This window comes from Phyllobates terribilis, unplaced genomic scaffold (genome assembly GCF_046119375.1).
Source record: "Phyllobates terribilis strain yellow unplaced genomic scaffold, ASM4611937v1 Scaffold_12__6_contigs__length_324123572, whole genome shotgun sequence".
Taxonomy (NCBI): domain Eukaryota; kingdom Metazoa; phylum Chordata; class Amphibia; order Anura; family Dendrobatidae; genus Phyllobates; species Phyllobates terribilis.
In genome coordinates, this window is record NW_027362772.1 from 280591317 (window position 1) to 280605252 (window position 13936).

The 13936-nt window shown below is 44.9% G+C and overlaps 1 long non-coding RNA gene across 1 annotated transcript in view; it reads right to left on the minus strand.

Moving 5' to 3' along the window:
• The window catches only part of LOC141172645 (uncharacterized), a 132852-nt gene that overhangs the window by 105792 nt on the left and 13124 nt on the right, over nt 1-13936 (minus strand). The window contains exon 2 of the long non-coding RNA XR_012252506.1: nt 2220-2372. This is a non-coding gene — a long non-coding RNA (uncharacterized lncRNA). The remainder of the gene's footprint in view (nt 1-2219; nt 2373-13936) is intronic.

Consider the following 13936-nt stretch of genomic DNA (forward strand, 5'->3'; position numbering starts at 1 on the left):
CGATATCGGGTCACTATGGCAACGATCGGGACCGCGCAATGACGTCGTAGGGTCTTCGATCCAAGGTAAGAAGGGCTGTCTTTCCTCAACCTGCTCCCAAAATGCTGCGATCGATCGCAGCATTTCAGGGGTTAATGTGACGGGAGTAGTGCGGGACCGCTCCTGGCAGGGAGCTGTGCAGGCGCAATCGCTGAGGCGTAATAATACGTTCCTGGTCATTAAAGGGGTATTCCCATCTCCAAGATCCTATCCCAATATGTAGTAGGTGTAATAATAATAATATTAGCAAATACCTCCAATTAGAAATGTACAGTAGTATAGTATTTTTGATTCGCTATGTCTCTTTCCTCATGTGCAGGGCATTGCAGGACCTTAGGTATCCACGGTTATGTCCACTGATAAAGTGACAGTTAGTTAGCTAGCTGCTAGTGGTCGTAACCGTGGATACCTAAGGTCCTGCAATGCCTGGACATGAGGAAAGAGACATAGCAGATCAAAAATACTGTACTACATTTCTAATTGTAGGTATGGGAGATGGGAATACCCCTTTAAGGCCCAGGGCACAGGGACGTATTATTACGCCTCACGACAGAATGGTGTTAAAAAGAAACTGAAGCAAACCTGTCACTAGATTCATGCTGCCAGAACCCATGATGGCGTTTCAGACAAAACATACTGCGCAAAGCTATCTGGGGACTATTGGGAGATAACTCGAATAGTCTGACGATAGTCCCCGCCCTGATCCCATTGATTGACAAGTCTCTGCCCATGTGCACACCCAGCATTTCAGAGAAAGACACACCTGGCTGCAATCGCGCAGTCTGGCTCTTGAACACTTAAAAGTTTTTTATATGTTACTTAAATGTTCTTTAGATCAGTGGGGGTCCTAAGACTGACACTCACCCTCTTCAAATCTTGTCCAGGATGATGAAAGGAGCAGAAAAACGCAAACATTTCCATCTTCTAACAATTCCAACCAGAGATATGCCCCATCAACTGCTCAAAAGGCTGTGCTTGACTCCTGCATGAGTTTGCACACAGCGAAGTACAGACCCATAGACTTTTAATTGATCCAGTACACGACCATGTACGCACTCATTCAGGAACTCAGCTCTTTTGGACAATATTTTGTGAGATCGGTGTGGGTATAAGGACTCGAAACCCCACCAATCCAAGGAACGTTAAAGGGGCTACAATATGTAAAAAAAAAAAACTTTTAGAAGTTTGGTTACACTTTAGCTATTTTAGCATAATTTCATGTAAATTTGATAAAAACTATCTTCAGGAGCGAAGTGATTTTTTTAATCTCTTTTATCCCACACAGTGTACAGTTTTATTAATCTTTACCTTTTCCAGTATTTGCATTGGGTGTCCTTCCAAGTAAGAGTAATTAATCCTGTAGCAAAGCAATGGACCGTGCACTGGGAATGTGTGACACAACATTAGTGGGTGGTCACAAGTATTCGTCAAGTGCAGGTGAGAACCAGCTTAGAGCAGCTATAGATTCAGCTGGAATAAGAGATCACCGTGCAAAATCATTAATAAGGTCTATTTGCCCGTGTGCAGAACGAGTCCTAGGGAGTCAATGAACTTCAGCATAACTCAAGGACATTCAAGTCATTTTCTTCCTTCAATTGTTCTTTGTTGTCCTCACTATCTTTATTAATTACGCCTAAATGAGTTAAGAAAGTGACAAGCACATGATCCTTTTATACTGGCACTTACCCTCCCCCACACCCACTGGTAACACACCACTCCCCTCCAATAAAGACATCATAGAAGTGAAGGTGCTAAAAATATTGAAAAATTTCAATTTAGATCTCAATACCTGGTGCTAAATCACAAAAGTCATACATGCCAATTCTACTGGAACGTCCAGGAGGCTCCCTAGTAAAGGGGCAACCTCTCAGACGAGCCGGCAAATCTTCAGCAGGGCACTGCCATGGTCTTATATTTTTTAGTAATTGGAAAAAACTGACTAGTCCACCCTGTGGCATCCACAAAAGACCTACTCTCCAAAAATTGCTGAAAAGTTCCTGCTAGCTATGAAAGAGTCCTAGAAAGAGAGTCCTAACTAGAAATGAGTCCGAAACCCAGCTCAGTGCATAGCTGAAGATCATTCCCTGAAGAAATGCCCATGCTGACCCCTGTACATCTCCAAAAGTGGCTATAATAGGCCAGTGAACACCAGAACTGGACCATGTATGTTCATCACTTACCTGGGAAAGAAGTGTCAACATGATACACCAAGGGAAGAAGAGAAACTCCAGATAATGTTCTGCTGGGGAAGCCTTGGGTCCACATACCCCTCGCCTCCCTTCATGACTGCATTATTCCCTGACGGCAGTGACTTCTTCCTCTATAAGATTAAGCTTGAGAAAAGTATAATATATTACAATACTTGAAGTGAAAACATCTAACAGACATTCAGGAGCAAAAAATAGCCATAGATGGAGATTGGATAGTTTGTCATTTCTTACAAGGCTTCCCAGATGCAACAAAGGACATGACTCTGGGTGGGGCAGACCTACAACTCCTGCAGTTCATAAGTCTACTACACTGGAAAGGAGTCCTAAGTTTCATATTTTAGACTACTTTTATGTCATGGAAGTCAATGGATAAATCAGAGGCACATCGGGGGCCTGACCGAAGCCCTGACAGAGTGAAGAGCAGAGATGAAAACATGGTGCACCATTTGGCTCTTAAGAAAAGTTTATGTCTCATCCACACATGAAGGAAAAAGACAGATTTTGTGAAAACGGTGAATATCTTATAGGATCTACTTGTACGTGGGATTGAATCTGGAAAGTGGTCGTTAATGTCATAGAGGAAGGACAAATCTAGAAGAATTAGGAAGGAGTAATGGCCCTTAGGATTAGACAGCAGGTCATGGTTACAATCCCATATAAGGGCCCATATACAAGGAAAAATAGTCAGGTGAATACTCTTATTCCAGATCACTGGCCCTTGGAAACATGGCAGTGATCAGCCAAAGAATGAGCAGAGTGCCCACATAAGCCCTTCTTCAACGGTTCTTCTCATCGGTCTTCAGGAGTCCACATTGACTTCTTGGATGATGGGTGGTGGGTTCTCCTGACTGAGTGAAAGCTCAGGCAAGCTGCATTGACCGGAACATGCGCACTTGCAGATGGGGGTGAGGTAGACAGTAATGTAGAACAGACGTTCATGCTCAGGAGCTGTTCTATAATGGGGCTCGACAGAGAGGTGGCCAGAATCAGGAGTTAGCGCATATGCGCAATTCTGAGATTCTGGCTGTCCTCAGTGGAAACGTCTAGCTAACAACTACGCATGTTCAGCCACCTCTCCAAGTCCGCATTGGTGGTTGGTCTCCTTCTTTTAATAGAAGGCACCGTAAAAGAACGGAGGCAGATAGAAAAAGCAAATAAATTGCAAACTTGCTTATTTTCACATTGTCTACCTGACTATACCAATTATTTTAAGTTGGGAATGACCCCCTTTTTGTCTTCTTTAATTGTGTCTCCTTCATAGCATAACGTAGCATTTTCCAATCCACTCCTTTCAGCTTAGATTTCTTCCTGTGATTACACTAAATAACCCTTAACAACTCCTTAAGATGTTCCATGCTTCGCTGCCTTTCACATTCCCAAGACAAGGGCCCTTAGGGTTTACATTTTGACGGTGATGGGAGGGAATGTAAGGAGGTGGAGGGTTATAAGTAGATTTGATAAGAAGCTTGGTAAGGAACATTACCCTTGACAGACACATGAAGAAGGACAGAAGGATGCCTCCATGTCCTCCAATTTTGTAAGTAATACCCCCGTTACAAAATACTGGTGTCATTATATTGTGCCTTATGTCACCGCATACCGTCCATCTTAGAATCAAAGAATCCAAGAATGTTAGAGTTGGAGGGGACCTCCAGGGTCATCGTGTCCAACCCCCTGCTCAATTCCATAAACCATCTCAGACAGATGTTTCTCCAGCCTCTGAAGACTTCAATTGAAGGAGAACTCACCATCACCTCTCGTGGCTGCCTGTTCCACTCATTGATCACCCTCACTGACAAAAAGTTTTTTCTAATCTCTAATCTGTATCTTCCCCTTTCAGTTTCATTCCATTGTTTCTCGTGTTTCCATGTTCAAATGAGAATAAGGATGATCCCTCTATACTGTGACATCCCTTCAGATATTTGTAGACAGCTATTAAGTCTCCTCTCAGTCTTCTTTTTTTGCAAGCTAAACATTCCCAGATCCTTTAACCGTTCCTTATAGAACATAGTTTGTAGTCCGCTCACCATCCTGGTTACTCTTCTCTGAACTTGCTCCAGTTTTTCTATGTAGTTATTTTAATGTGATGCCCAGAACTGGACACAGTATTCCAGATGAGGTCTGATCAAGAAGGAGTAGAGGGGGATAATTACGTCACTTGGTCTAGACTCTATGCTTCTCCTAATACATCCCAGAACTGTGTTTGCCTTTTTTTGCTGCAGCATCACACTGTTGACTCATGTGCAGTCTGTGATCTATTAGCATACCCAAATCTTTTTCACACGTGCTGTTGCTTAGTTCAATTCCTCCCATTCTGTAGATCTACTTGTGCCGATACAGCCTAAAATATTAATAAGCCAGACATTTAGATTTGTTAATCCAAGAGAAATACACTATTATCTTTGGGTTGACTTGTAAATCTATGTGTATTTATGTGCGTGGTCCAGTATTTGTATAACCCTGATTGTTATCTCCTCTTGGTTTGGAAACAATGATAAGCTTCTCATTGTTCAAGCTTATCTAGATCTTTCTGAATCCTTTCTCTGTCTTCTCTAGTGTTAAGCCCCCATCTCACATAGCGAGATCGCTAGCGAGATCGCTGCTGAGTCACGGTTTTGGTGACGCAACAGCGACCTCACCAGCGAAGTCGCTATGTGTGACACTTTGCAGCGATCAGGCCCCTGCTGTGAGGTCGCTGATCGCTGCAGAATGTCCTGGACATTGCTGTGTGTGACCAGCGGGAGCAGCAATCAGGCTGGTAACCATGATAAACATCGGGTTACTAGGGGCACACGCGCACCTAGTAACCCGTTGTTTATCATGGTTACCACTCTGCTACGGTGAGCGGGAGGTTACCTCTCTCTTTAGCAGGCTCGTAACCATGGTAAACATCGGGTTACTAGGGGCACACGCGCACCTAGTAACCCGCTGTTTATCATGGTTACGAGCCTGCTAAAGTGAGCGGTAACCTCCGCTCACTGTAGCAGAGTGGTAACCATGATAAACAACGGGTTACTAGGTGCGCGTGTGCCCCTAGTAACCCGATGTTTACCATGGTTACCAGCCTGCTCCTGCTTCAGCAGGCTGGTAACCAGGAGCAGGACATCGTGGAATGATTCTTTCCACGATGTCGCTGCTCCCCTGATCGTTGGTGAGCCTGCCTGTTTGAAAGCTAACCAGCGACCACATAGCAACGCAGCAACGATCCCTGACAGGTCGTATCGTTGTCGGGATCGCTGCAGCGTCGCTAAGTGTGACGGGGCCTTTAGCTATCCCTCCTAGCTTTGCATTGTCCTCAAGTTGAATTACTTTACCTTCAGTTCCCTTATCTAGATCAGTTATAAAAATGTTGAACAACACTGGGGCCAGGACAGAGCCGTGTGGTACTCCACTTGAAACACTTCCTATTGGGTGTACAACCATTTATTACCACTCTTTGTGTGTCTTCAGTACATAGCGTCCATTTGCATCATTTTATTCCTAGTGATCTCCAGCTTGGAGATTGATAAAACAGGCTTGTTCCCGCTCCCAACTACACGGCGCTAACTTATGCTAATAGGTGACTTTCTCACCATTAATCACAAGTGGACCAGGACCGGAGATCTGGCCACGGTGCACAGACTATAACTATTGTGAGACTTGGAAATGAGCAGTTATTTATTAAGTACGGCGTGTTGTTTGGCATTGCAAACCAGTCCTGGAGGTCAAATACATGTGATTGTGTTCCCCTTTCACGGCACAGTTCTGTTTTTAAGTTGGGCAAAGTTTTATATTGTAAGAAAACCAATACTCGGAATCCTTGGACTCCTTTTAGGGCACTTTATTTTGACTTAAATGCATTTAGTTTTGTCTTAAAGTTTTTTTTTCTCAATATATCAAGTGGATAAAATCGCAAAGTGCTTTTAAAAACAAGCAACTTTACAATTTACCTCTTATTAAAATTTCTCTCCATTCTCAAGAGCCATCAGAGGTGTTTGGTCTCCTAGAAGAGGAGTCCCTTCGCTTACAAGCACTTTCCTATAGAGATTGTAAGTGCTGCTCAGAGGTTGGACACTGCTGCAGAGTAATAGCTCGGCCACAGCACTAGTCCAAGCTGTCAATCAATCAGGAGCACACAGCCCCCCAGACAGCAGGAGGCCATGAGGCTGGGGAGCGGTGCGGTGCGCTCCTGCTTAAAGAGGATCATACAACCCTTTTAAAATAATTTTTACAATCGGGTTTCATTAAGCATTTTGGACTGTTTACAGCCTCTATGTATAATAGTACATAGCAGAATCCATAATGAGCTAACAATGAGCCCATCAGTGAACTCATTCTGACATCAGAGCCTGTAACTCTTACTGCTCTTCTACTTAACCATCTTCTAAGCTGATTCTACCTTGGAGAGGCGCCGCTTCTCTCCCTTTTCTTCTTATCTTTTATAGTCTTGATGCACCCCCAGGGCCGCGGGGTACTCGGCAGCCGGGCCTCTGGTTGCCGGGGGATATCACTGTGGCTGGTGTGGCGCCCCTGAGGGTTCAGTCGCCACAGGGGTACTGCACCTCAGATGAGGTGTGGTATCTCCTCTTCCAGGTAAGGATGGAGCATCACCCAGGACCCCACTTCACACTCAACACTACACCACTCCTGTCCTGTACGGGGTCTAAATGCACCAGGGTGCTGCCCCGGCCCGGGATAGAGGAGATGGGGGAACCAAAGATAGGGGGAACAATGTAGTGGGTGAGGGTGGAGGACACACTATTAGGAAGCACTTATTGATTCATATTTAATCTACGGCCATCTTAAGTTCAAGGTCTTTGATTGTGGTCTTCTGTCAGGGTCCAGCAAGAGTCTGTAGCTGACTGAAGATACACGGTCCTCGTTCTCTGGCCTTGAGACGAGGAGCGGGTCAGGGTTAACCACTGTCTCTACCTGGTCAGGGTCCTGACCTAAGAAGGCCTTGGAGAGGAGCAGAGGAGACAAGCTCCACAGGCAAAAGGATCCCAGGGGGATACGGACGGAGCGGAGTCGCCACCTGTATTCTTTACTCTGGCTTAGTCAGAGGGATTCCTGCTGCAAGAGTGGTGACCGGCCCCCGATATCTGACTGTGTACTTCACGTCACTGTTGGAAAAGCCCGGTGGCTTAGTGGATCCCAGGGAGGAACACAAGCGGGAAGAGAAGGAGGAGAGGAACACACTGACGGGGTCTTGACAGGTGACAGTGCTGAACCCCCTTCCCGGTGGCCGCAGTACGCTGTGTGTAGCAGAGAGAAGCTTTGTGGCTGAAAGTTCATCTAAAGTGAGTAAAGACCCAGATGACTTCATTCACCGCCTCCGCTTGATTATTCCCGCGCGGCACTGCACCCATCATACCTCCTTACAGTTCTCCAACCACTGCCCTGAGGCCTACTCCGCCTGTGGGGAGTAGTACCAACCGAGCTGCTCAAAACACCAGCCTCAGAGGACTGTTACAGCGCTGGTGGCCATCACCAGAAACCACAGGTGGCGTAGTCGAACAAACCACTCATCCTAAAAGAAGCCCATTATTTTCATGTGACAGCCCTGGACACGGAACGGGTCTAGGCCACGACTGCATCCCCGCGACACCTACACTGACCTGGCTCCGAGTAACCCCACCGCTCAGGGAGGGCGAGGCGTCACACTGGCCTGGTCCGTGACCCAGGGTGGTCAGTGCAAAAGGGGGTTTTATTTTTGGAAAGTTCGTGACGCCACCTGTGGTGTCTGGTGAGGATCACCAGCGCTGCAACAGTCCTCTGAGGCAGATGTTAGGGCAGCTTGGGATGGGACAGCTCCCCACAGGTGGAGCAGGCCTCAGGGCAGTGAAGTGAGAGAGCGGGGGTTGCGCTGGGCTTTGTAGTGCAGGGGGGAAAAATGGCGCCGATGAAAGAATGGACGGAGGCAGTACAGTGCCATCATCCGAGATTTTACTCACAATTCTTCAGACAGTCCACAGGTGCAATGTACAAGTGCAGGCCTCCCGCGTCGCGCTGCGTTCACTGGGCAGGGGTTCAATCCTTCCTCAGGCAACTTGGGAATACCTGGCAGAACCCCACTTTCTCGTGTTCCTATTTTGACAGTCTTCACACTGGTCCTTCGCCCTCCTGCTCTGCGCTGCCCACTCTCAGTCCTATTCGGGTACTCTGAAGTCCTTCCTCTCCGTCGGAGTTACACAGACTTGCTTGACCCTCAGGGGACTAGAATGCGGCCACGATCCCTCTGTCTTCTGGCAGATGCGGGGCGTACGGGTGCCGTCCTGCACGTGCCGTACCCCCTGGGATCCTCTCTTAGATGGAGCCTACTCCTCTGCTCCCCTCCTGGGCCTCTAGGACTGGGCCCTACTTGTGGAGCAGATCTCCTAATGAGACTCAGCTCCCGAGCTGTTCTTCTGAACTATCCTGAGCTGTTCTTCTGAACTGCTCTCTAGAACTAACCACTTAACTAATCTCTGAACTGTCACCCTAAGATGGCTTCCCTATTTTATACTCCTACTAAAGTGCTCCCTCTTACTACTTCCTCCACCCACAACCACTACTGGTTCCCCCTACCTTTGGGTTCCCCCCACTCCAGCCAGGGTCAGGGCTCAGCAGCTGCGCTCTGCATGTTGCCCCTTCAGCCGGCCTGGAGCAGTGTAGTGTTGGATGCAGGTGTTGGGGTTCTGTGCAGCACTCCCTCCTTACCTGAGAGAAGGGTGACACCACACCTCTGGGTGAGGTGCAGTAACTCTGTGGCGACTGAACCCTCAGGGGCGCCACAGTCTCCTTTTATGCTGAGAAATGGAAACCACTGTATGGGAATCCTCCGCACAATAGCAGCGACACACAACTATCTCAGATGCTACAATGTATCAACCAAATGCTGAATGTATCAATGCGCCACAATGGCATTGTGTGAATCCGGCTTTAAAGAGATCGCTGAAATTAACACCCAGAGTAACAGTTCAAATGATAGTCTTCAGTTACATCGTCTTAAAAGAATTCCTTTATTGATCCAGTCGCATTAAAAATGAACACAACAGCACAAAAATAAAAAAGGCTGAAAAAAATATCAGCTGCGCTCCCAGGCAACATGTTTCAGACCTGCATGGTCCTTTGTCAAGCCTGGCATGACAAAGGACCATGCAGGTCTGAAACATGTTGCCTGGGATTGCAGCGGATATTTCTTTTTTGCCTTTTTAATTTTTGTGCTGTTGTGTTCCACCATTTTTTGTGCCTTTTATACCATTGAACTAATAAAGCAATTGTTTTAAGAAGATGTGAGTGCCAGCTATTGTTTGGGCTGTTACTATTACTTTAGTATTTTGCCGTGCTGCTGGATGGGTGAGCTGATTGCTCCTTTTTTACATTAACACCCAGAACAGTTAACAATGAGTTTACTATGTAGTGTATTATACCTAGTGGTTTGTTTCTAAAGAGAACATCTAGAGCTTCCGATGCTTCTTCCTTTTTTTTTTACACTATTGCTAACTCAAAACACCTTTTAGCCTAAGTCTTAATATCTGGCATTTTTATTTATTTTTTTTAAATTAACATAAGCAATCAAAATTATTCATATCCATTGCAAATTAAGTTTATTAGCAAAATTAACAAACTTTCTGCTCTTTGCAATAAACCAATGAAATAAGAACAATGTGAATGTTACTAACTTTTCGTGATTCGGGCACCGGGTCTTGTTTCCTTCCCCTAATTCGTTTTGCGCTAGGATGTGTCAGGTTATTGTGGAAACCCAACAAACATCACTGACATCATCATCCAATGCCTTTTAAACAGGACCTTTAACCAAAATTTTCACATTGAACTGGACAGGATGATTAATAGTGGCTGCAGAACAGACCAAAACGTGTTTTTTTAAATTGCTTCTTATTTCACCTTTCTGTTGCAGAGATGTTAGCGATCAAAGTATTTGACACCTAAGCAGTTAAATTAAGTAAAAGTGGGTGTTACCAGAGAGATTTCACTTGGGGTGTGTACTTTTTTCTCTTTCTGATCAGTCAGAAGCAGGCAGCAACAGACTACATGTTTGAGATGTAATGAAACAACTCTGATCTAATTCTAGTTCTAATCATTGTAGGAGGTTAGACCAGGAGATCAGGGCTGTGTCATTACTTCTCACACACTGAGAAATCTGCTCTAAGCTATGTGGGCATGTTCTTCATTCTCCAATGTGTTCCCATGATTATGATTGGTCAACATCATGCAGGGAGAAGAAGTACACGCCCCCAGTGAAAACTATCTGATAACACCCACTTAAACTTAACAAAAGTTAACTCATTAGATGCTAAATACTTTGATTGCAAATATCTCGGCAACGGAGAGGTGAAATTAAAAAAAAGTTTTAGTCTGTTCCACAGCCACTATTACATTGTGTATCCAGTTCAACATGAAAATTTTGGTGAAGGTTCTTTAAGAGCGGCTCAGGCAGCTATGTGTTCCCACAGGTACTACAGTAGTTTGCCTGATCATCCACTTTTCTCCGCTGTCTAATCAACTCTTCAGCAAACTCCAGCCTGCTATACAACTATTTGCAACTACTCCTAGCTCAGTCCAAAAAAGATGAAGAGAGTCAGTTCACCGTCAGAAGGATCGTCCGCATGGACACTCGGAGTGCAACAACGTAGATCAGAATTCAGAAGGAAAAAATCCAGCGTCCAGATCCTCCATAAAATCTCCAAATTGTATTATAATTTAGGCTATGTGCCCACGATGCAGAAATGCTGCATATTTTTTACGCTTCTCCCATGCGTTTTTTACATGCATTTTTCCCGCGAGGTAGAAGCGTTTGTCAAGCGTTTTTGCATGCATTTCCACATGCGGATTATCAAGCACTTTTCCAAGCGATTTTAGCATCACTTGGAAAGTGCTTGACAACTTGTTCACACTATATAAATCCATGCAACCGGCATGGATTTATATAGTGTGACCAAGTTAGTTAAAAAAAGAATAAGAATGGTAAAAAATAAAAAAATAAAGTTTATACTCACCTTCCGTTGTCCTCCTGGTGTTTTCTCCGCTCCGTCCGGTGTGTTGGGCGGCTCGCGCTGTTGTGAAGGACCTGCGGTGACGTCATTGAGCCATGTGATGGGTCACATGACTCAGTGACGTCATGGCAGGTCCCTCACAACAGCGCGAGCATTGCAAGAGACCGGACTAAGCAGACAAAACACTGGGAGGACATCGGAAGGTGAGTATAAACTTTATTTTTTATTTTAAATTCTTTTTTTTTACAGTTTCTATGGTACCCAGGTCTGGATGAGAGTCTCCTCTTCTCCAGACTTGGGTACCATCCGCACATAGAAACGCATAATATCCGTGTGTACAAATGTACTGACACGGATAATATGCGTTTCAATGCAAGTCAATGGCGGCGATTACTCTGCGTATCCGTAAAATTAATGGACATGCTGCGGATTTTTGAGCGCAGCATAACTGCTGCGGAAAAATCAGCAGCATGGACATTGACATTGTGGGTTGTCATTGGGGACCATGGGGGGAGGATTACCAAGCGTTTCCCAAGTGTTTATGCTGCGGAAATTCCGCAGCATAAACGCTTGGAAAACGCATAGTGGGCACACAGCCTTAAAAAAAAAAAATTTTACATTTTTTTTTTAAATAATTAGTGGAATAAAGTCGCATCCCTACACAGAGAGTTAGATACTCCTAGCTCAGACGTGGAAATCCTGATGCTAGTGTACTTTCAACTCTGCTGCAACAAATATGAAGCGTAGATGTCATTGGACCTTCCAACAGGACAATTTTCTCAATCATACCTCAGAGTCCAAAAAGGCTTAGGAGATGCTCACAGAAACTTGAGTTTAACTCCATATAAAATCTTTGGTAGGATTTGAAGAAGGAGGTTGCAGCATCCAAACCCAATAAATAGAGGACATTGCCCATGGGAATTGGCTAAGATTCCTCAGGGGCACTGCTAGATGCTGGTGTCTGGCTGTGAATAACATTTGCAGCAGGTCATAACAGCCAGAGGGGCTGTACTAAGTCCTAAAGAGGCTGGTCATGAAAGGGTGAATAATCCTGGGACTGCAGTAATCAATGAATATATTAGTTATATTAGTTGTGTTGATAGATTTACATTGTTCTTGTTCCATTAGTTTATAGGGATAGGAATAACTTCTAAACTTGGTACAACCCCTTTAAGATAGAAAACTTTCTGTGACAATTTATCAAGATAAAGTGTTATGTGTCATGATAACCTTTGCTACATGTGTATATACTTTATAGACAAAAATTATGAAAAAAAATCAATACAAAAATACAGAAGAATACAAGAACTGAGCCCATAAGACTGTACACAACGTATATAACATATAGGCAGCTACTGTGAGGTCCATGAAAGAAGGCGATCGTACTCAAATATTATAGTGATAATAAATGGTTGCACATCTAGTTGGAAGAGTGTTTCAAGTGGGGTACCACAAGGCCCCAGTGTTGTTCAACATTTCTATAAATCACATTTGCAGACAATGCAAAGCTAGGAGGGATAGCTTACACTAAAGGCCCCGTCACACTAAGCGACGCTACAGCGATCCCGACGACGATACGACCTGTCAGGGATCGTTGCTGCATCGCTGTGTGGTCGCTGGTGAGATGTCAAACAGTCAGATCTTCTCAACGACGCAGCAGCGATGCAGCGACCCGTAACGATCTGTATAACGATGTATGCCTATGTGTTTCTGTGTCTGAGTTGTTAACAAGGTCGTTGGTAAGGTGTCAAACACACCGATGCATGCTACCCAGCGGGGCCTCAACGATCAAAGAAATGTCCAGACCATTCCGACACGACCAGCGATCTCACAGCAGGGGCCTGGTCGCTGCTAAGTGTCAAACGTAGCGAGATCGCTGTTGCGTCACAAAACTTGTGACTCAGCAGCGATCTCGCTAGCGATCTCGCTTAGTGTGACGGGGCTTAAAGAAGAGAGGGAAAGGATTCAGAAGGATCTAGATAAGCTTGAACAGTGGGCAGTGACTAACAGAATGGTATTTAACAGGGAGAAATGCATAATTCTACATCTGGGCAAGAAAAACGAAGATGACATCTACAGAATGGGAGGAATAGAACTAAGCAACAGCGTGTGTGAAAAAGACTTGGATATACTAATAGATCACAGACTGTACATGAGTCAACTGTATGATGCAGCAGCAAAAAAGGCAAACACAGTTCTGGGATGTATTAAGAGAAGCATAGAGTCTAGATCACGTGAAGTAATTATCCCCCTCTACTCCTCCTTGGTCAGACCTCATCTGGATACTGTGTTCAGTTCTGGGAAACACATTTAAAAAAGATATAAAAAACCTGGAGCAAGTTCAGAGAAGAGCTACCAGTATGGTGACCGGTCTGCAAACTATGTCCTACGAGGAACGGTTAAAGGATCTGGAAATGTTTAGCTTGCAAAAAAGAAAACTGAGAGGAGACTTAATAGCTGTCTACAAATATCTGAAGGGCTGTCACAGTGTAGAGGGATCATCCTTATTCTCATTTGCACATGGAAACACGAGAAGCAATAGGATGAAACTGAAAGGGAGAAGATACAGATTAGTGTGGCGCCCCTGAGGGTTCGACCGCCACAGGGATGCTGCACTTCTTTAATGGAGTGTAGTGTTCCTCCTCTGAGGTAAGAACAGTGTGATGGTCAGGACCCCACCTCCACATCCAACACCACACTTCTCCCACTAGA